Source organism: Protopterus annectens, chromosome 1.part1 (assembly GCF_019279795.1).
Source record: "Protopterus annectens isolate FY-2018-M chromosome 1.part1, PAN1.0, whole genome shotgun sequence".
Taxonomy (NCBI): domain Eukaryota; kingdom Metazoa; phylum Chordata; order Ceratodontiformes; family Protopteridae; genus Protopterus; species Protopterus annectens.
In genome coordinates, this window is record NC_056726.1 from 310,779,240 (window position 1) to 310,801,851 (window position 22,612).

Genomic DNA, 22,612 nt, shown 5'->3' on the forward strand with positions numbered 1-22,612 from the left:
TCAAAATACCACTAAAAAACCAACGCCAAAAGTAAAAGCAGGAGCAGGAAACCAGTCAGAAATGATCCACAAAAAATAGCGTAATGAAACCTTTAATATCCGCTTTCGTCCAGAGACTTCTTCAGAATACAAAGTAGTAAAAGCACAAACATTAAATACCTCACCAAATGGTTAATTAATTAAACAATTAGTCAATTAGTTAAGATACTAATTGCTAACAACCCCTGTTATCACTTAAAAAAAGAGGAAGTAACAATGTTTTTGTCAATATTTAATCTAGTACTCTTTAAAAAACACTTAATGTTGGTAGCTTCGTTCAAGCCGGGAGCTCTGTCTGCCCTCAATTTAATTTGCCAGAGGGTCTCCCTTTGCTCAACAAAGTTTTTAAAATCCCCACCCCTCAGATCTGATTTAACTACTTCAATGACCGTAAATAAAAATTTTTTTAAATTTTTACAAACAAGGGAATGTTTAAATAAAGCACTAGTTTCGTCGTGAATTTTAATACTGTATACATGCTCCCGAATGCGGGTTTTAAGACACCTAGTCGTCATCCCTACATAGAATGCGGGGTAGGTACTACACAAACTGATGTAAACAACCCCCCTAGTAGAACAAGTGACGTGTCCAGGCACCTGAAAAGTCTGATCAATACTGTCAATAGTAATAACCGGTCCTTTAGCAATGAATCTACATGAGTTACAATTGTTACAGGTAAACATGCCATTAACTAAAGACTTGTTACAATCTTGTTTAAAATGATTGTTTTCCAAAGCTTTCTTAATGTTGTAAGTATTCCTAAACACGAAATTCGGTTTACTACCTAAAACCTTGAAAATATCGTGGTTACCCTGTATAATCCTCCAATTCTTTTCTAATATTTTTCTAATGTGTCCGCTGTCAATACTCATGTCTAACGGACAAACCATTTTGTTAAAACAATTTAATTCTCCTGAGTTGTTACTGGGAAAAACTGCACTGTTGGTTTCAAGATAATCTAACAGTGCTGGATAATGGGATGACCGTTTATCTAAGACCTCATTAGCAATATCATTTAATAGTTGCAAAGAATACCCCCTTTTGTGAAACATGTACTTGATGAATTCAAATTCATCTACAAGATCTTTTCCATTTGATGTCATCCTGCACGCCCTGATGAACTGTCCCTTGGGGATATTTCTGATGGTGTGTCTAGGGTGGGCACTTGAAAAATGAACGTAACTGTTGGTAAAGGTCTCCTTTCGGTATATTTTGCTGTTGAATTTGTTTTCAGTAAAATCTCACCAAAAGGAAACATCTAGAAAGTTAATAACCAGGCCTGAACATCCTAAGGTAAACTTTAGGAAACTTCCTGACTTGTTAATTTCCATAAGAAATTCATCTACCTTGTCGTTGCTTCCTTCAATAATGAAAATTAAATCATCTACAAACCTGTAATATAATAAAATGTGGAATTTAACTTTCAACAAACTCAAAAACGTGTCCTCCCACCAAGACATGACAAGATTTGCATATGCTGGTGCAGCTGGAGACCCCATTGCCACACCCCTTTTTTGTCTGTAAAAGGTATCCTTAAACAAAAAATAATTGTTTTGTAACAAAATGTCAATAAATCTGCAAATAGTAGAAATTTGACCAATGTTGTATTCACTATTGTTACGTAATATGGTGCGAATGGCATCTACCCCTTCTTCATGAGGGATGCATGTAAACAAAGACACAACGTCTATCGTAAAAATAATGTGCTTATCTGGATCAAAGACTTTAGAAATGGCAAATTGATTAAATTTGTTAAGAAAATGCCATGAATCCTTAAGAAAAGATTCTTGTTTAGACACTAAGGGACTTAGTGTTGCGTCAATAATGAGTGAAATTCCTTCGGTGACAGAATGTGGGGAAGACACAATCGGCCGAAATGGTGGGTCAGTACAGCTTTTGTGTGTTTTCGGAATGCCGAAAAGAACACCAATTCTAGGATTTTCAATAACACAAAATTCATACACATCAAAATCAATTTCATTTGACATTAAAGCGTCGTATAAAAATGAATGAATTAATCTCTGTTTCCTCCTAATGTCGTAAAGTGTAATAACCTCATATTCATCTTGATTTTCCAACAATTGTAACATTTTCAAATTGTATGAATCCTGTGTCATGATAACAATATTCCCACCCTTGTCACTTCTCATAAATCTAAGTGTTTTGTTCTTCTGACGTAACTGATTAAAGGCCTTCCTCTCTTTAAAATTTAAATTGTGCTCCTGTCGGCCAATCTTACTTAGAGAACCCTCAACCTCCTGCAAACATGCTTCTTCAAAGATTTTTAAAGTATGAACTAATGGGGGATTGCAACTTGAAGGTTTAGTAAGTGCTTTACTGGAGACGGGAGTATCATGCAATATGTAGGATAAATTCATTTTCCTTACACATTTCTTAATGTCTATAACAGTCTTACCAAAATCAGCTTTGTTCGTAGGAACAAAATTGAGACCTAAACGTAAAACACTTAATTCATCATGTCCAAAGTTGGTGTCCGTTAAATTAATGATGTCAAAATTATCTAATTTACAAGTTAAATTTCGTCCCCTGAGGAGTTGGAGCTCAAAAATGTCCGACTCCTCGTAAACACTGTTTTCTTCACGGTGGAACTTTTCTTCCCTAAAAAAGAAGAATTGTTGTTAGAGGCAACAGTTGGAACGTCATTGCCAGTCTTGGAGCCAGTCTCATTGTTCCTGGTCTTGTTTTGTTCAGTGTCTAAAACATTACTGTCAGAGTGGATAGTGTTACCTGTTGGTTCAGAGTCGTCAACAGAAACAGGCTGACGGCTGGTATCAGTCCCTGTGTCAAAGTTAAAAGTTTGAAAAGTACTTTTCACTTCAGAATTTGGACCGACAGCAAGTTCCTTGTTGTTAACAATGGAACTCTAGTGTCTCCTGTTGGTAACCTGAGAAGATACTACTTTGCTGTTGTAATCTTTATTGCTAGGTGCAAAGTATGTATACGCTGAGTTGGTTTTATAAGCAGAAATGTCCCGCTGTAATTTGGCATGCTTCCTATTAGTAATCTCAGCGGAATGCCTTTCAACTTCCTCAAATAATGTTTTTAAAAAATCTGAGTTGTTTGTGCTAACAAGTTCACTTTCTAACTGGTTAATCTCCTCCATTAAACTTGACATTTTAGCAGAGTTATTGTCAATGAGTAATTTCAAAAAGGACATACCTGCCTCATTGAAAAATGAAACCAGTGTGCCAAACATGGCATCGCCAACCTGAACGCCGTTGGGACATTTAAAAAATCTCAGTCCTTTCGGCATGATTTTTAACTCGATGCAGCGCTCGAAGTAACAGTTCTCCACAGATAAGGAACGAAACCTTTTCAACAACTTAGTTAAAATGTCACGCTTTCTAATAACCCCCCCTTCGCAATAAAAGTGCTGAGAAGAAAACTTCGCAAAAGGGTTGTTCAATGGTTTCAGTAGTGATTTAACACCGGAACTGCTAACCCGATGTTGATGTGAAAGTACGCCGTCATCCGTTACCTTCGGGTTGGTGAACCTGCCATTCGGTTCCACCTCAATGATGGTATCAAGTTCCTTGAATGAATCACAAGGACTAGATGTATTCGCCGCTTCCGTAGATGAAGTGTTCGCTTTAGTTACTAAATACTTAAGAGACTTCTGTATATCCACGAGTGTGGAAATAAGCAAGTTGTTAACCTCCCTGTTAGAGTCACCACCTGGAATAGGATATGTGCTCATGTTCAGTAGTTGTTCGTCGATTTCCTCCTCCATAATGGTAAAACGTAACAAAACAGTCAAAATACCACTAAAAAACCAACGCCAAAAGTAAAAGCAGGAGCAGGAAACCAGTCAGAAATGATCCACAAAAAATAGCGTAATGAAACCTTTAATATCCGCTTTCGTCCAGAGACTTCTTCAGAATACAAAGTAGTAAAAGCACAAACATTAAATACCTCACCAAATGGTTAATTAATTAAACAATTAGTCAATTAGTTAAGATACTAATTGCTAACAACCCCTGTTATCACTTAAAAAAAGAGGAAGTAACAATGTTTTTGTCAATATTTAATCTAGTACTCTTTAAAAAACACTTAATGTTGGTAGCTTCGTTCAAGCCGGGAGCTCTGTCTGCCCTCAATTTAATTTGCCAGAGGGTCTCCCTTTGCTCAATAGTTGACCATCCTGCATGTTAGTATTGGAATTAGGTCCTGTGGAATTGTTTAAACCAAAAACTTCTAAATTATCTTTGTCAGCCGAAAGCCCCCTCAGTATGCCACTTAAATCCATGGCTATACAATATAGTGTAATGTAAATGTTTTAAAATATTGTTATGACAACATAAACTGCCTGAATAACCACGAATATATGAATCCAAACTATTCAATAATCGGGTGTATCATATTAGGAGAAATGTCCAACAAAGAGAATAACATCACCCAAGCCAAAAGGTTATAAACTGGGCCATAACCCAGAAAAAAGAAAGAATAATATTCTATAATTCTCTTACTATAAGTGGCCTAAGAAGAAGAATGGTAGACCTTCGTCACAACTTAGGTGGTTTGATTATAATTTGTTCTTAAAAAGCTTACAAAATCACACCAACTGATTCAAATAAATGGATGTAATATAAGTAGAATCTCAGATTTGGGACACATTGAATATTATATGTTCAGGGAAATATTTCATTAACATATGAATGGGCAATTTGTCATTATATATTTTTTAAAAATTTCCCTTGTAATGTCATATATATATATCCATTGTTATATATATTATGATATCTTTATATTTTTTCAATGGTTGTTCCCTTTTTGCATATATTTTATATGGAAGGATGTTATGGTTGGTTAATTATGGTGCATGTTTCTTTAAAATGGGGACTATAAATGAAGCACTAGAATGGTGGTGAGACTTTTCAAATGTTCTAATTTTGTGCATTGATAAAGGCTTGGTTAGAAGCCGAAACCGGTTGAGGATGTTTTTTAACTAAATACACTTTTGTTTAAGCAATCCTACGTGCTGGTTTGTTTTTTTCGAATCCACTTAAAACATGCCTTCAACTTGAAAGATAAAACAGATAAATGCTGTTCCTTACAGAGCCGCGGTGACTTGACAGCAACTGCGCACTTTGCCTGCTGCCCCAATAAAGGAAAAGTACAGAAGAATGTTCATTCCTTAGAGACATACTTTTTTTAAAACCCCCTTTCAAAGATCCCACTCCTCCTTGGGATCTGAACTTAGTAATGTTAAGTTGTCTATCTCGCCTTCATTCTTGCTGGTTGGGTTCGGAGCCGATCCTCAGCTCCGACTCGGCCATCTTCAAAAGCTCAAGAGCTACTTACTGGCTCGAGGCCCCCCTATATCCCATGATGCCTGGCGCTAGATACCCAGATCTCTTTTGCAGCTTCTGCTACGAGGTTGCGTTTACTGGTCAGGTCATATTTTTCACTTTTATTGTTACTATATAAAAATTTTTGTATATTATTATAGTTGTTTTTTAGAATAGTTAGTGTACTTACAGTAGTTGTAGTATCTATTTGTGTTTAGTCTTCTCCCTTGAAAACTCGTTTTCTTGTTAGAGAGTTTTCCCCTCCCTCGTTTCCTTTTTTAAAGGTAGCCATTTTTAGTTGGAGGCTAATCCTTGTTTCCAAGTTTGTTGTAGTAATTTTTTCAGTAGAAATTGTGGTAGATTAGTAGGTCTATTTACCCTTTCTTGTATAATAGAGTGTGTGTGCTGTTAGGGTGTGGTACCTTGTGTTGAGTGCGTGTGTTTGTTTCTAGTTACCTGCTTCCCTTTGTTACTCTTTCTCTGTATGTTGATATTTCCTTTTTACAGGAATGTCTAAAGACACGAAAGTGTCTGGATTCAAGAAGTGTGACTCATGCTGTCAGAAAATGTCACTGACAGATGGTCACACTTCTTGTGTCTACTGCTTGGGCGCCTTACACCTGCAGGACTCTTGTTCGGTGTGTCACGCCTTTAGTCCAAGAGTCCTGCAGGAGAGTAGGAATAATCTAATCCTTAGGGGTTTGCTCAAACCTGAAGGGTCACCAGCTAAGGCTCAGTCAGTGAAACCCTCCAAGCCAACGAAGCCGCCGGCTCCTAGTTCGGAGCCGTCGTCGGGTGTGGCGTCTGCTTCAACTTCGGGTCCGACTGGAACCGAAGTACCTATCTCCCAGTCGGCCCCGACTCTGGTGTCGGAACCGTCAGGGAGTCGAAAACGCTCTAGATCCCCCTTCCTAGAGTCGATACACTCGGCTCCGGGGTCACCTCTGTTACAGTCGGAGCAAAGTCACCGATCCCACTCTTCTCGGTCTTCTAGACTATCTGACCATGATTTGGAGAGAGTGGTGCGCAGGCTTCTAAAATCGCAGGCCCTGGCTAAAATGTTATCCAGCCCCCCTCATCAGGGTTCGGCTCCGCCTGTCTCTGCAATAGTTCCTCCTTCGACTCATCCCTTGAGCTCGGAGCCGGAGCTTGCTGGGGCTCGGATCGTGGGATCGTCGGCACCGATACCTACCCTTTCGGTTTCGTCGTTGGCTCCGATCTACTCCATGGTGTCGTCCTTGGAGGGATCTGGGCACCGGGACTCCCTCGTCGGCTCCGAGGGGACGAGTGGCATCGGACCCTTGTCCGACCCCGTTCTCCTTCTCAGAGCTTCGGCGCAGGTGTGTTTGGCTCCTACATCGGCCTCGGAGCCGTCTCTCTCGGTGCCAGGAAGGATTCTGGTCTCTTCGGAGCCGGAGCCTTCTCCGATATCAGGTAGGGGCGCCTTCGAGGTCATGAGGAGTGTGCTGGCCTCTGAGTCAGCCCCACGGTCAGCCTCATCGGCTCCTCCCCCCATGGTGCCTGCGTCTGCCTCTGCCCCTCCTCCAGACCCCAAGTATGGGGAACAAGCGCTCCAGGGCACCCCATAGGGTGTATCTTCCTCTTCCAAGGCCTCCCCTGATCATTCAGAGGAGCTCCCTCGAAAGAGGAAATGCAAGAGGAAGCATGTTGACTCCCCTGAGTCTGTCACTTCAAATACCGACTTAGAGGATTCGGAAGGGTCCTTGAGATCCCCCTCTGAGGATGTCTCTTTCTCAGACATCCTTGAGATACTTAGGCAGAGGGGGAACTGTACTACCCTTAACCCTTCCGAGGATGAGCCAGTATTCCTGGATGCGTTTGGTTCCCGACCCTCCACCTCCTGGGTGTCTCCGTCTTTCGACCCACTGATCTCTGTGGTGGCTCGAAAGGTGTGGTCAGCTCCAGACACAATGGAACCAACCCCCCGAAGGCCCACAAAATTTATTACTGCACCACAAGACAAGCAATTTCTGACCAAGGGTGTTTCCGTTGATGCCATGGTGGTAGCAGTGGCCACAAAAAAAGGAATTGGCTGAAATTTCTTCATCTGCCCATCCCCCTAATAAGGAATCTAGGACGATGGACAGATATGGGAAGCGGATGTTGTCCTCAGCGACCTTCTCCATGAGGTCGCTGAATTACTTGTGCCACTTTACCCGTCTTCAAAGGGATCTCCTTAAAGAGCTAGGAGATACCCTTCAAGATCCATCAGCTGCGGGGGCCCAGGCTAAGGTTACCTCCCAGCTAGCAACTCTTAATTCGGTAGTAAACTCCTCCATGCAGCTCATTTCTTATGCAGCCAATGGTGCAAGTAGGGCCGCAGGCACAGGAGTGGCCTTGAGGAGGCATGCTTGGATGCTGTTATGTAATTTTGTGGAACCCTTCAGGGCATCTTTCATCAACACCCCCTTTGATGGTTCTGTTCTTTTTGGACCACAGGTGAAGGATACCCTTACCAGGTGTGAGCAGGAAGGCAAGACTCTCTCTGCTGTGGAAGTCCATTTTTCCACTTCTTCAAGACCTTATCCCAAGGGTCAGAAGAGTGGGAAGATGTGGTTCCGGAAACCCCAGGGAGCTGTGCCTGACACACGTGGAGAGTTCCCCTCCAGGGGCAGAGGAGGGAACAACAATAGACGCCACCCTCGGGGCAGAGGGGGTCCGCAAAATCAGGGCCAAAGAGAATCTTTCTCTGACAAGCCCTTCCAGCATCCCTGAAGTGCTGCTCGGCTGTCCACCTTTGGAGGCAGTCGGGGGAAGATTATCGCTGTACCCAAAAGCCTGGCAAACTATAACTCTAGACAAATGGGTACTGTCTATCATATCCAAAGGCTACAAAATTCCCTTCTTTCGCACTCCCTACATCCCCAACAGATCCCTTCCAGATGTTCTACCCAATCAAAGGGATCAAGCAGTTCAAGAAATTTCAAAACTGCTAAGGAAAGAGCCATCCAGCCAGTCCCAGCAGACCAGCAAGGATCCGGAATTTACTCAAGGTTCTTTTTGATACCAAAAAAGACAGGGGACTGGGGACCCATTCTGGATCTCAGCAGACTAAACAGGTCTGTTCAAAGAATGAAGTTCCGGATGGTCACGCTACAGTCCATTTTACCTTTTCTGGGTCAGGACAATTGGATGTGCTCCATAGATCTTCAGGACGCGTATTACCGTATCAAAATGGACAGATGCTCCAGAAGATTCCTCCGCTTCTGGCTGGGAGCTAGTCATTATCAGTTCAGAGCTCTGCCCTTTGGTCTCACCACAGCCCCCAGGGTGTTCACTAAATGTTTGGCAGTAGTTACCGCTCACCTAAGACGGCAGGGATTCCAGGTGTTTCCATATTTAGATGACTGGCTCCGTACTGCAACCACCAGGCATCATCTGCTGCGAGCCAGAGACTACACCATCCAAACTTGCTCTAAACTAGACATCACAATAAATTTCGAAAAGTTTGCATTGTCACCTTGTCAATCTATTACCTTTATAGGCGCAAACTTAAATACAAAGGACATGTCAGCGAGACTTCCATTAGACAGAGTGCTGGACTTTCAACATCATGTGCAGGTCTTATTAGGATGCAAAAATATTCAGGCCAGATTCGTTCTAAAAACATTGGGTCTCATGGCAGCGGCTATCATACTAGTCCCCCTTGCTCGTTTTCACATGAGGATTCTTCAGTGGATGCTGTTTACCTAATGGTCTTTCCAGCAATTTCCAGTGTCTCACATGATAATGATCACACAGACATGCAAAAACCAACTTGCTTGGTGGATGGTTTCCCCATCAGTACCCCAGGGCAGACCATTTGCACTTCCTCCTCCAGTGGCTACGGTGACCACGGATGCCTCCCTGATCGGGTGGGGGGGCATTTTCAGGTCAGAACAGTCCAAGGTACCTGGCAGCCTGACCAGTACCATCTGCGTATCAATGTCTTGGAGATGAGGGCCGTGCTTTTAGCGATGCAATCTCTTCAAAACTCTCTTCCCACCGGGACCATTGCAATTCAAACAGACAATATGTCGGTAGTGTGGTACATCAACAAGCAGGGCGGAACCAGGTCCTACCCCCTATGTCGAGAAGCACTCAGACTCTGGCAGTGGGTGATCTCTTCCCAACGGTTTCTGATAGCAGCTCACATCCCTGGGAAGTCCAACGTTATAGCGGACAGGCTGAGCAGAGCAATTCTCATGCCTCACGAGTGGTCTCTCAATCAGACAGTGGCGGACCAAATCTTCCGCAAATGGGGTCAGCCTTGCTGCGACCTTTTTTCCACCCCCTTCAACAGCAATTGCACCAATTTCTTCACTCTCCTCCCTCTTCCCGGACACTCCCCCAGAGACGCTCTAGTTCACGATTGGCCTCAGGGATTTCTTTATGCATTCCCTCCGTTTCCCCTGATTCCCAAACTAATACAGAAAGCTACCACATTGGGATGCAAGATGATCCTCATTGCCCCTTACTGGCCTCAACAAATTCGGTTCCCGTTCCTGCATCATCACTTTCTGGAGCAGCCCTGGACCCAGTTCCAGACCTCCTGATCCATCAATCGGGCGGGCTGCACCAATCCCTTCAATCTCTCCAGCTCACTGCTTGGTTGCTCCACTTCCAACCTTAGCCAGGCTTCCGAACATCTCCCACTCGGTGCTTGAAATCTTCTTATCATTGCATAAGTCTACCACTAGAAAGACTTATGCTAGTAAGTGGAAACGTTTCTATTTCTGGGCAGAGGCTAGGAATATAGATCCCTTTTCAGCCCCTGTGCACCATATTTTGGATTTTTTAGTGGAACTTTTTCATGCTGGATCCTCTTCTGCCACGATTAGAGTTCAGTTAGCTGCAATTTCAAACTTTCATACAGGCCTATCGGACACTAGTATCATGTCCCATAAGCTTTGTAAAGCTTTTCTCAAAGGGACTACTTTACTCAGGCCCCCAGTGAGAGATCCCCCATCTCCGTGGGATCTAAATTTGATTTTAGCTTCCGTGATACTGCCCCCCTTTGAACCTGCAGCTTCTTGTTCTTTGAAGTTTCTTTCTTGGAAAACCCTTCTTCTGCTTGCAATTACTTCAGCCAGAAGAGTTTCTGAACTTCAGGCTCTTTGTGTTCGCCCTCCTTATCTAGTTTTCCACAATGACAGAGTTTCTCTTAGGACTAACCCTTCCTTCCTTCCAAAGGTTTCGTCTGACAATAATTTGAATCAGTCTATTGATCTGCCTATGTTTTTTCCAAATTATTCCAACAAAGCGGAATACAAATTGCATCAGTTGGATGTTCATAGACAGTTATGCTTTTACTTGCATAGAACCAAGCAAATCAGAAAATCAGACCAGTTGTTCCTGTCCTATGCTGAGGGTAAACAAGGTATACCTGTGTCGAAAGTAACCTTATCTAGGTGGTTGACATCTATTGTTACATTTATATATCAGTTAAGGAATAAAGAGCTTCCTGCTAAACCAAAAGGTCACTCCACTAGAGCTCTAGCTACTTCAGTGGCTTTTCAGGCAAGATTGCCAATGGAAACTATTTGTGCGGCAGCTACATGGGCCAGTCCTCATACCTTCATTTCACACTATAAGCTGGATGTGGCCTCCAGGCGCAAAGCTGATTTTGGTTCCACTGTTCTGAAGAGTCTGTTCCAATGAGCCACCCAGGATTGAGGTGCTAGGGACGCTGTCCCAACCAACAAGAATGAAGGCGAGATAGACAACTTAACATTAAGAAGTTATGTACCTACCATAACGTTCCATGTTAGTTGTCTTCTTCTCGCCTTCTTTCTTGCGTCCCACCCTCCATCCCCCTATCCTAGTAGACCGAGAAGAGTTCCTTATGTTTATCACTGGCTGAGTCTTCTCTGGCTATTACTTCTGACTAGTAGTCTCTCCAGTAGGATTCATGCATTCTAGGACAGGATTTCTGTATTATTATTATTATTATTATGATTATTATGTCTGCAGTTAGATTTACCAAACGAGATCTGGGTATCTAGCGTCAGGCATCATGGGATATAGGGGGGCCTTGAGCCAGTAAGTAGCTCTCGAGCTTTTGAAGATGGCCGAGTCGGAGCCGAGGATCGGCTCCGAACCCAACCAGCAAGAAAGAAGGCGAGAAGAAGACAACTAACATGGAACGTTATGGTAGGTACATAACTTCTTATTACAGGCTGTGATACATTCTCCCTTTGAGTCCTATGCATAATTTGAAATAAAGTTTTTATCTTGGAAGACACTGTTTCTGGTAGCCATTGCCTCCACCAGAACGGTTTCAGAGATCCAGGCATTGTTGTCTGAACCCCCTTATCTGATTTTTCACAAGGATAGAGTCTCTTTACAAACAACCCCCTCCTTTCTACCCAAGGTAGTATCAGAGGTTAACATCAATCAGACCATCAATCTACCATTTTTTTTCGCAAATTGTTTCAACAAAGGGGAGTATGACATGTATTTACTTGATGTTCATAGACAATTATGTTTCTGTCTTCACAGAACAAAAGACATTAGGAAATAAAGTCAACTGTTTGTTTCGTTTCCAGTGCAAAGCTGGGTAAGGCAGTCACCAAGGTAAATCTGGCTAGATGTTTGAAAGATTGTTATTTCATTCATTTATTTATAATAAGAATAAATTAAGCTTGCCTAGGCCCGTGAAAGCACATTCTACAAGACCTGTAGCCACTTCAGCAGTTTTCCAATCCGTAGCTTCTGTGGATGATATATGTGCAGCAGCTACTTGGACTTCCCCCCCATACCTTTCTTACTCATTACAAATTGGACTTGGTCTCTAGGGGAAGATCGTCTTTTGGCTTGATGGTGCTCAGGAATATCCTTCCATAAATCCAACCAGGATTTTAGGTAGCTGTGGACTCTGTCCCATCTGTCAATGATAAAATGAAGATTGACAACATCAGTTACGAAGTTATGTACTTACCATAACATTCAACCTGTGTTGTCTGTCTTCATTTATCCTTGACTTCCCTCCCACCATCCCCTGTCCTCAAAGATTTTTTTGTGGATCGGATCATGCATATTGAAGAATTATGTTTATTCAAGCACAGTAGATATGGCTTCCTCCTGGCTTCCTTTCTATATATGCATATATATAAGTACATAGGTTCATAGAATGATACTAGGCTGTTGGCCCGGAGGCCCCTATAAGCCTAGCCAAGAATTTCGCCCATGTTCCCTCAAAGTCAGCACCTGTTTCCCCTGTCCAGCAGGGACACAGTTGGGATCCCAGGGGTATATTTTCTGTTTCCTATCCAGTCATCCAGGTTCTCTTAAAGAGGCCTAGAGAGGTACTCTGCTTGACATGGAGAAGGAGTCTATTCCACAGATGGAGGAGTCTTTGGGACACAAATCTATCCCACCAACAAGTTCTATTAATGTCATAGACCAGGTTAAGGCCTTGCATGCAGGTTGCACGAGTAGAGTTTGTCGTAAGGATATGCAGCAACTCCATCAAGGCTGGGTCTGAAATGGCCTTGTATGCCAGACACAGGTCACCTCTGGGCAGTCTGTATGAGACTGAGTAGAGGGACAGGACTTTTAGCCTGTCTGTATAAGATGGTTGTTTGAGACCCTGGATTTTCCTGGTCAGGAATCTCTGTGGTCTCTCCAACTGCTGCATGTGCTTGGCAAGGTACATGTCAAAGAGGGCATTGTACTTGATAATGGGTCTGATAAGGGAGGAGTACAGGGATGTTATGACCTCCTTGTTCCTGGATGAAATACCCTTATTTATGAGGTGGGCCATGTAGAAAGCCTTCAGTACAACGGAGGCAACATGGTCAGCAAAAGTCAGGTTGCTATCAACCTGGGTGCCCAAGTCCCTCACGACTGATTGCATGCTTAGTACATTGTTATTAATATGATAATTAGTGGGGGTGACATTTTCCCCCAAAGGGGATAATGTTGCATTTCTTGGTATTTAGTTTGAGGCCATGCTTCTGGCACCAGTCATTACTTTGGGTAAGGCCCTCTTGGAGGATGTTCACATCACTAGGGGAATTTAAGACAGCACCCAGCTTGTAGTCATCTGAAAACTTGGTCAGCCACAGACCACTGGTTTTGGCTTGCACCTCAGAAAAGTATATCCCAAACAGTAGAGGCCCCAAGACCGATCCTTGGGATACACTGCTCGTTATGGGTCTACTACTAGAGGAGGCTTCCCCTACTCTGACTGAGTGGGCTCTATCAGTGATCCAGTTAGCTACCCATCTGGTAACATATGGGTTGATGCCTAGCTGGGAAAGTTTATCTATTATGCCCAAGTGGGGAATAGTGTTGAAGACTTTGGCTAGGTCAAGGTAGGTGGTTTGCACCATCTTCCCCTCGTCCATAGCTTTGGTGACTGTTTCAAATAAGTCGACGAAGTTTAACAGGCATGATCTCCCTTTGACAAAACCAAACTGTGTGGAGTCAAGCATTTGGAGGTTGCCAATGTCCTTATTGATAAGTTCTATGATAATGCGTTCCATGGCCTTGCAGATTAGGCTAGTTAGGCTGATGGAAAAAAAAACAGAGAGGGACCAGCACACACGGCAGCAGATATAGAATATAGATTTTATTCCGAGGTAGCTATAAAGCTGCCTGCCATAAAAGTAACAGACCGGTTTCAGCTTGTAAAGCCTTTATCAATGTTATATCTTCATTTCAAAAAGTTAATTTACTAAACAACCTCACATCCTGGTATTCTTTATATACACTTCATTTAAAGTGGTATACTCCTGCCATGGGTAGACAGGCTAATGTGACACATACAAAACTTGGATCATATAAACACCAATACAATGAATATAAAAGATTTAATCAAACATAGAAATATGAGTCCCTAAAAGATAATTTAAACTAATAATTAATTGCAAACATGCAAATGTAATATATTATTCAAAGCCATAAAAAAGCTTGTGTTTGGCCAGGACTCACTTATAAATCTCAATTTGTAAGGTGTCATGTAACATTTGGGCTTGAATGAATGGCCATATGTAACATGAAGTATTTCTCAATATCATATGTGGTACAAATATGTACAGCTAACACAAAAATGTTTTGAAAATTTATAATATTATTGCCTAGATGTACCTTCATGTACTTCACATTCATTTAATCCTGGTTTGAAAAAGGCACCAAGATTTGTGATCCACTTACTTTCCATGTTGTTTAACCTGGTGTGCCATCCCATCTTAAAATTTCTATGGAGTTGAATTTTGTCTATAATAACAAACTTGAACGAGGCACCTGTGTGGTTTTTGCTGTGTTTATATAGAGCATTTGTTATTCGTCTATTTCTGATGTAACTTAAATGTTCACTGATTCTTATTCTGATGGGTCTAGAGGTCTGACCAACATAAAAGGCAGAACAGGTACAGTAGGCCAGATAAATGACCCAATCAGAGCTGCAATTTGCAAAAATGTTAATATTGTAAACCTTGGAAGTGTTTTTACTAGTAAATTCCTTTGTTTTACAAATGTGCTGGCATGCACAACAATGTCCACAAGGATAGCAGCCCACTAGTGGGTCCCCAAAAAGTGTTGTTTGTATTGTAGAAGCTGGTGTAAATCTTTTATAATGTGTTAAATGAGAATGGATGGTACTGTATGGTAGGAAAAAGCACATGTATCTGGGAGAATAGCATTAAGAAATGAGTTTGATTTTAGTATGTCCCAGTGTCTACTAACGATCTGTCTGAACCTGGATGTATTGTTTCCATAAGTGGTGACTAATCTGATGGGTTGTTGACTTTGGATTCCATCATCCTTTTGTGATCTTATATTTCAATAGATCCAATCTTCTGCTGGTTTTAATTTGGGTCACCGTATTGGTTAGATGTTCAGGTTTATATCCTCTGTCAATAAATCTTGCTGTTAAATCCTGTGTTTGTGCCGAATATTCTACATTTGTGGAGCATATTCTTTTGAGTCGCAGAAATTGAGACTTTGGGATGTTGCTGATGATGTGGCGAGGGTGAGAGCTGGTGGCATGAAGTAAAGTATTGTATTGTGGAAATTTTCTATGTATGGATGTGGCTAAGGTGTGGTTAGGTAATCTTTTGATCGCAACATCCAAAAAGACTATTTCATGATATCCAGTATTAACTGTGAAATGTATGCCAAAAGGGTTGTTGTTAAGGTATGCAACAAATTTGGATAATTCGTCCATACCAGCCCGCCACACCAACCAGCAATCATCCAGATATCTCCGCCAGATATCCAAATTACCAATTTGAATATTGTGTTGGACATCATATATGAAGGCCTGTTCAAAATATCCCATAAACAAATCTGCGTAAATTGGGGCAAAGGATGGGATGGCACACCAGGTTAAACAACATGGAAAGTAAGTGGATCACAAATCTTGGTGCCTTTTTCAAACCAGGATTAAATGAATGTGAAGTACATGAAGGTACATCTAGGCAATAATATTATAAATTTTCAAAACATTTTTGTGTTAGCTGTACATATTTGTACCACATATGATATTGAGAAATACTTCATGTTACATATGGCCATTCATTCAAGCCCAAATGTTACATGACACCTTACAAATTGAGATTTATAAGTGAGTCCTGGCCAAACACAAGCTTTTTTATGGCTTTGAATAATATATTACATTTGCATGTTTGCAATTAATTATTAGTTTAAATTATCTTTTAGGGACTCATATTTCTATGTTTGATTAAATCTCTTATATTCATTGCATTGGTGTTTATATGATCCAAGTTTTGTATGTGTCACATTAGCCTGTCTACCCATGGCAGGAGTATATCACTTTAAATGAAGTGTATATAAAGAATACCAGGATGTGAGGTTGTTTAGTAAATTAACTTTTTGAAATGAAGATATAACATTGATAAAGGCTTTACAAGCCGAAACTGGTCTGTTACTTTTATGGCAAGCAGCTTTATAGCTACCTCGGAATAAAATCTATATTCTATATTTGCTGCCGTGTGTGCTGGTCCCTCTTTGGTTTTGTGTCTATTGGTTTGGACCGTGCACCACAGTCCACTGTGCGTGCCTTGCTTCTTTGTATTGCTGCCTTTCACGCTGGGGATGCCTGGCAGCAGGATTTACCTCCATCTTGTGGTTTTAATACTGACACAAATTTGGATTTACATACTACTTGGGACATACGCTTTTGGTTGGTTCTGGTTTAACTCACAAGCTGGAATACAACTAGCGCAGTTTGAAGACAAGCGACAGGCAAGTGAAACAGATTGCGCTTTTTCTTAACTTAACAGCGTTTTGGCCTACAATGACTATAGACTATTTTCGTGCATTTGGTACTACAGTTATATCAGCTATACTTTAATTTTGGGCTTTTCCTTGGCTACTGTATGAACGCACAGGATTCAGTGTCCACTGGAACTTTCAAACGGTTATATGGGGCTTGTGCTTTAACTAAAACGCTTCGGGAGGAACATTAGTGGATTTGCAGGTACCAAATATCAGGTCGAAGGGCGACCTTTTTGCTGATACAAATTTGGATTTATATATCATTTTGGGACATACGCTTTGGGTTTTTTCTGTTTTAATTTACATGTTGGAATACTATTAACGCAGTTTGAAGAGAAGTGACAGGCAAGTGAAACAGATTACGCTTTTTCTTAACTCAACAGCGTTTTGGCCCACAATAATTACAGTCTATCTTTGGTGACTTGGAACTACAGATATATTAGTCATACTTCAATTTTGGACCTTTTCTTGGTTATTGTATGAATGCACAGGATTCAGTGTTCATCGAAATTTCAAACGGGGCTTGTGCTTTAACCAAACGCTTCGGGAGGAACATTAGTGACTGTGCAGGTACCAACATCAGGTTGAAGGGTGACCATTTTGCTATAACCACGTTGCAGAATACTTGGGATTCAAGTTTGGACATTAGCAATTGGCGAGCTGATAATTTTATTCTAATTTACCGATCATTCATAATAATTACGCTGTGGTCTGGCATATGGTGAAATGATAGGCAGGACCTTACTGTTTTGCTTTTGAGACTATAACTGGATTTTTTTGAATCACATTGTGGTTCATAATTTCTGTTTCACAAATTACCATGCGATTGAATGATTTTTGAATAACAATAATAGTGATTTATGTTTCGGTATAAAAAGGATTGGGTCTAACAGTTTAAACCACATATATTGGCTTGTTACTATCTTTTTAATAATTACGTTGCGGTTTAATATATGGTGATAAGAAAGGCAAGACCTTAATATTCTACTTTTGAGACTGTAACTGGATGGGTCTTGAATCACAAAGTGGTTCATTTTTTCTTTAACAAATTACTATGAGAGTTAGCATTTTTGTGCAATAATTATATTGATTCGTGTCTGAAAAAGATACAGGATGCTGTCTAACAGTCTAAATCACGATTACTAGCCAGTTAATATTTTTTCACCTATATTATTAACAAATACTTTATGTATGGTATTTGACAGCTAAATAACATGAGGTCTATACATTTTTGTGTCCATTAGCAACACATGGTAATTTTTATAAGTGCTTGTTATATTTCTCCCTGAAAGCATACCCCACACAGGTTTCAGTTCTCAAAATATTTCTTTATTTAAACAGATATCAACAAGTTAGACAGTTTGATAGCAGTCTTATGTTGGTCAACATACTAGATGCCATTGAGAGCCATTTTCGAAACCAATCATAGCAATAATCATTATTCTGATTAAATCATGCCATGTAAGACTATTTTCAGAATAGGGATTACTTTGGGCTGTCAGGCCGGTGGTAGTTGCTGACTATAACCTTGAATTCTCAAATATTTAAATATTGAAATATTATTTATTGGTCCAACAGTGCCTATATATTGTTTGTATGGTCTACCATTGGATATATTGATCTGTTAAGGATTATGTTGCTTGGTATACCAGAGCAATAAATATCTTTTTGAAAGAAAATATAAGATACATAATTACCATTGAGCATCATTATACCCTTACGGTGGCCTAAAATATTAAGCATTTTTTATACAATGAAGACATTTGGGCGTCTATTGTGATTTAGGACCACTTATGGTAAGGTACTACGAAGATATCAACATAATTTCATTGGCATATTATTATACCCTTATGGTGGCTTAATCAACACATAACTTGGAAACGCAGACTGTTGTTTGGCTACCTTCTTGGTATTATGACCACTTATTGTAAGGGCTTGACAAAATAAGGATATACTTAATCTATATTCCTTTGGCTATACTGTACCAATTAGGCATATGGAACTATCTTGATTATTTTGATTTTTTAATATTGATTATTTGTGACTCCTTTATGGTGAGGTTAGTAATTCTACTTTCTGTCAGCCCAATATAACCCCTGCAAGTTGTACTATCTGACCATTGGTAATAGTTTATTAGTGACAGACATAAACCTACAGGAACCAACCCATTTCTTATTGTCCCAAGTATGGATCTGAATGATATCCTTAGGGGACTTTCAGCGGATAAGGATAATTTAGATGTATTTGGACTTAATGTAGGTCAGTCCCTTATGTCAGATAATGCCCTAACCAACACCAGAGATAAATGTGGTTCTGTTTTTTCTAAACTCAGTAGACAAATGAAAACTCTCAGAACCAACATATGGCACCTGAAGCTTTTTAAAGCGTATAAAATAAAAGATATTACACCCAGAGGGCTTCGAATTAGGCTGCAACCACTCGTGGCTAATATTGATAGCCAACTAACACAAGACTGGGCTACTGCACAGCACCAGGCATCTATGCTTTTTGTAGACAGTCTTTCTAAATATTATGAAAGAACTATAGAAACATTGATCACAGATATACAAACTACTTGTTTGGAAGCTGAAATCTTTTCAACTTCAGATTATTATCAGGGGCATTTATCGGAATTAGCTAAAGAATTGGCAAACACAGAAGAACAACTTAAGAAAAAGAAAATACACAAGTTTAACAGAGACCTAGGTGACTATGAGAAAGGCAAACCGTTCGTAACACAAAAAAGTGTTAGGTTTAGTGATGGGGCATACAAACCACAAAGGGGGAGGAAAAGACCCAGACCGATACTAAAAAAGAATGACACAACATATAGTGTTACATCTGATGATGATTATTCATCAACAACAGATGGTGAGGTTTCCTCCAACCAGGCGTCCCCAGTTGCAAAAAGGAAACAAGCTACCCCTTTAGGTCTAACACACGTAGGGCAGGGAGGAAACACAGGAGAAAACATGGGTACAACCAACCTTCAAACTTTATTGAAACAAATAACAACACAGTGAATAATGTTCTTAATATCTCTTCCTTTGAACTCATGAATGTACAATACAATGTACTAAATAAAGGTTTAAATTTTGTACCAACATCACCTGTTCCTGAACATTTTTTAATGGATGACATTAATAACTTTTGTAGAATTCTTAATCTTAAGATATTTTTTTCAGATCAGTCTAACTCTCAAAGACCAACTGGTTTCCGATTTGGGAAATCCAATTTCGCACCCCCTATGGATAAGCATGTCTCCATATTCAAAAATTGTGTTATGAAAGATTTACATTTTTCCAACAACTATACATGCAATCGAAGCAATCTCAATCAGGCTGAACGATTAGCACTTTCACAACTACAACAGAATAAGAACATAGTGATCACTCCAGCGGACAAAGGTGGGGGTATTGTTGTAATGGATCATTCTAAATATAAGGATGAGGCACTCAAACAATTATCCCAATCACAATTTTACATACAGATGGTAGTGGATCCTACACCTAACTTCAAATCTGAGATTGAATCCTTTATAGATTTGGCAGTAGAGGAGGGCATTCTTACTACACAAGTTGCTAGGCAACTCAAGGTAATTGAACCAATGCCACAATACTTATATCTAATACCCAAAATACACAAAGATCTATTTAATCCACTAGCAGACCTACAGTATCAGGTCGAGGATCACTTACTGAGCCCTTATCTGCTTTTATTACAGAACATCTGAAACCACTACTTAGCATGGTTAGATCACGTATTCAAGACACCACAGAGGTTTCTGAATATCATTGAAGACTCTCAGTTGGAAGAGGATTGGTTGTTATGTACATTGGACGTATCCTCCTTGTATACTAGTATTCCTCACAAGGCTGGTATAATGGCGGTGACTTACTGGCTAAACCAATCCAATCTATATACCACTGGATTTAATAATTTTTTGATTAAACTTACAGAATACGTACTACAAAAAAACATCTTTTATTTTGAAGGCAATCCATATTGGCAAATCAAAGGGACAGCTATGGGGGCATCCTTTGCCCCGATTTACGCAGATTTGTTTATGGGATATTTTGAACAGGCCTTCATATATGATGTCCAACACAATATTCACATTGGTAATTTGGATATCTGGCGGAGATATCTGGATGATTGCTGGTTGGTGTGGCGGGCTGGTATGGACGAATTATCCAAATCTGTTGCATACCTTAACAACAACCGTTTTGACATACATTTCACAGTTAATACTGGATATCATGAAATAGTCTTTTTGGATGTTGCGATCAAAAGATTACCTAACCACACCTTAGCACATCCATACATAGAAAATTTCCACAATACAATACTTTACTTCATGCCACCAGCTCTCACCCTCGCCACATCATCAGCAACATCCCAAAGTCTCAATTTCTGCGATTCAAAAGAATATGCTCCACAAATGTAGAATATTCGGCACAAACACAGGATTTAACAGCAAGATTTATTGACAGAGGATATAAACCTGAACATCTAACCAATACGGTGACCCAAATTAAAACCAGCAGAAGATCGGATCTATTGAAATATAAGAGATCACAAGAGGATGATGGAATCCAAAGTCAACAACCCATCAGATTAGTCACCACTTATGGAAACAATACATCCAGGTTCAGACAGATCGTTAGTAGACACCGGGACATACTAAAATCAAACTCATTTCTTAATGATATTCTCCCAGATACATGTGCTTTTTCTTACCGTAGGGGGCGTACCATCCATTCTCATTTAACACATTATAAAAGATTTACACCAGCTTCTACAATACAAACAACACTTTTTGGGGACCTACTAGTGGGCTGCTATCCTTGTGGACATTGTTGTGCATGCCAGCACATTTGTAAAACAAAGGAATTTACTAGTAAAAACACTTCCAAGGTTTACAATATTAACATTTTTGCAAATTGCAGCTCTGATTGGGTCATTTATCTGGCCTACTGTACCTGTTCTGCCTTTTAGACCTCTAGACCCATCAGAATAAGAATCAGTGAACATTTAAGTTCCATCAGAAATAGACGAATAATAAATGCTCTATATAAACACAGCAAAAACCACACAGGTGCCTTGTTCAAGTTTGTTATTATAGACAAAATTCAACTCCATAGAAATTTTAAGATGGGATGGCACACCAGGTTAAACAACATGGAAAGTAAGTGGATCACAAATCTTGGTGCCTTTTTCAAACCAGGATTAAATGAATGTGAAGTACATGAAGGTACATCTAGGCAATAATATTATAAATTTTCAAAACATTTTTGTGTTAGCTGTACATATTTGTACCACATATGATATTGAGAAATACTTCATGTTACATATGGCCATTCATTCAAGCCCAAATGTTACATGACACCTTACAAATTGAGATTTATAAGTGAGTCCTGGCCAAACACAAGCTTTTTTATGGCTTTGAATAATATATTACATTTGCATGTTTGCAATTAATTATTAGTTTAAATTATCTTTTAGGGACTCATATTTCTATGTTTGATTAAATCTCTTATATTCATTGTATTGGTGTTTATATGATCCAAGTTTTGTATGTGTCAGATTAGCCTGTCTACCCATGGCAGGAGTATACCACTTTAAATGAAGTGTATATAAAGAATACCAGGATGTGAGGTTGTTTAGTAAATTAACTTTTTGAAATGAAGATATAACATTGATAAAGGCTTTACAAGCCGAAAACGGTCTGTTACTTTTATGGTAGGCAGCTTTATAGCTACCTCGGAATAAAATCTATATTCTATATCTGCTGCCGTGTGTGCTGGTCCCTCTTTGGTTTTGTGTCTATTGGTTTGGACCGTGCCCCACAGTCCACTGTGCGTGTCTTGCTTCTTTTTAGTTAGGCTGATGGGCCTATAATTGCCTGGGTCAGTGGATGCTCCACCTTTGTGTAGAGGGATGACAGTGGCTATCCTCCATTCAGCTGGGATGAAGCTGGTGCTCAGGCTTTGATTGAATAGGGTGTCTAATGGAGCTGA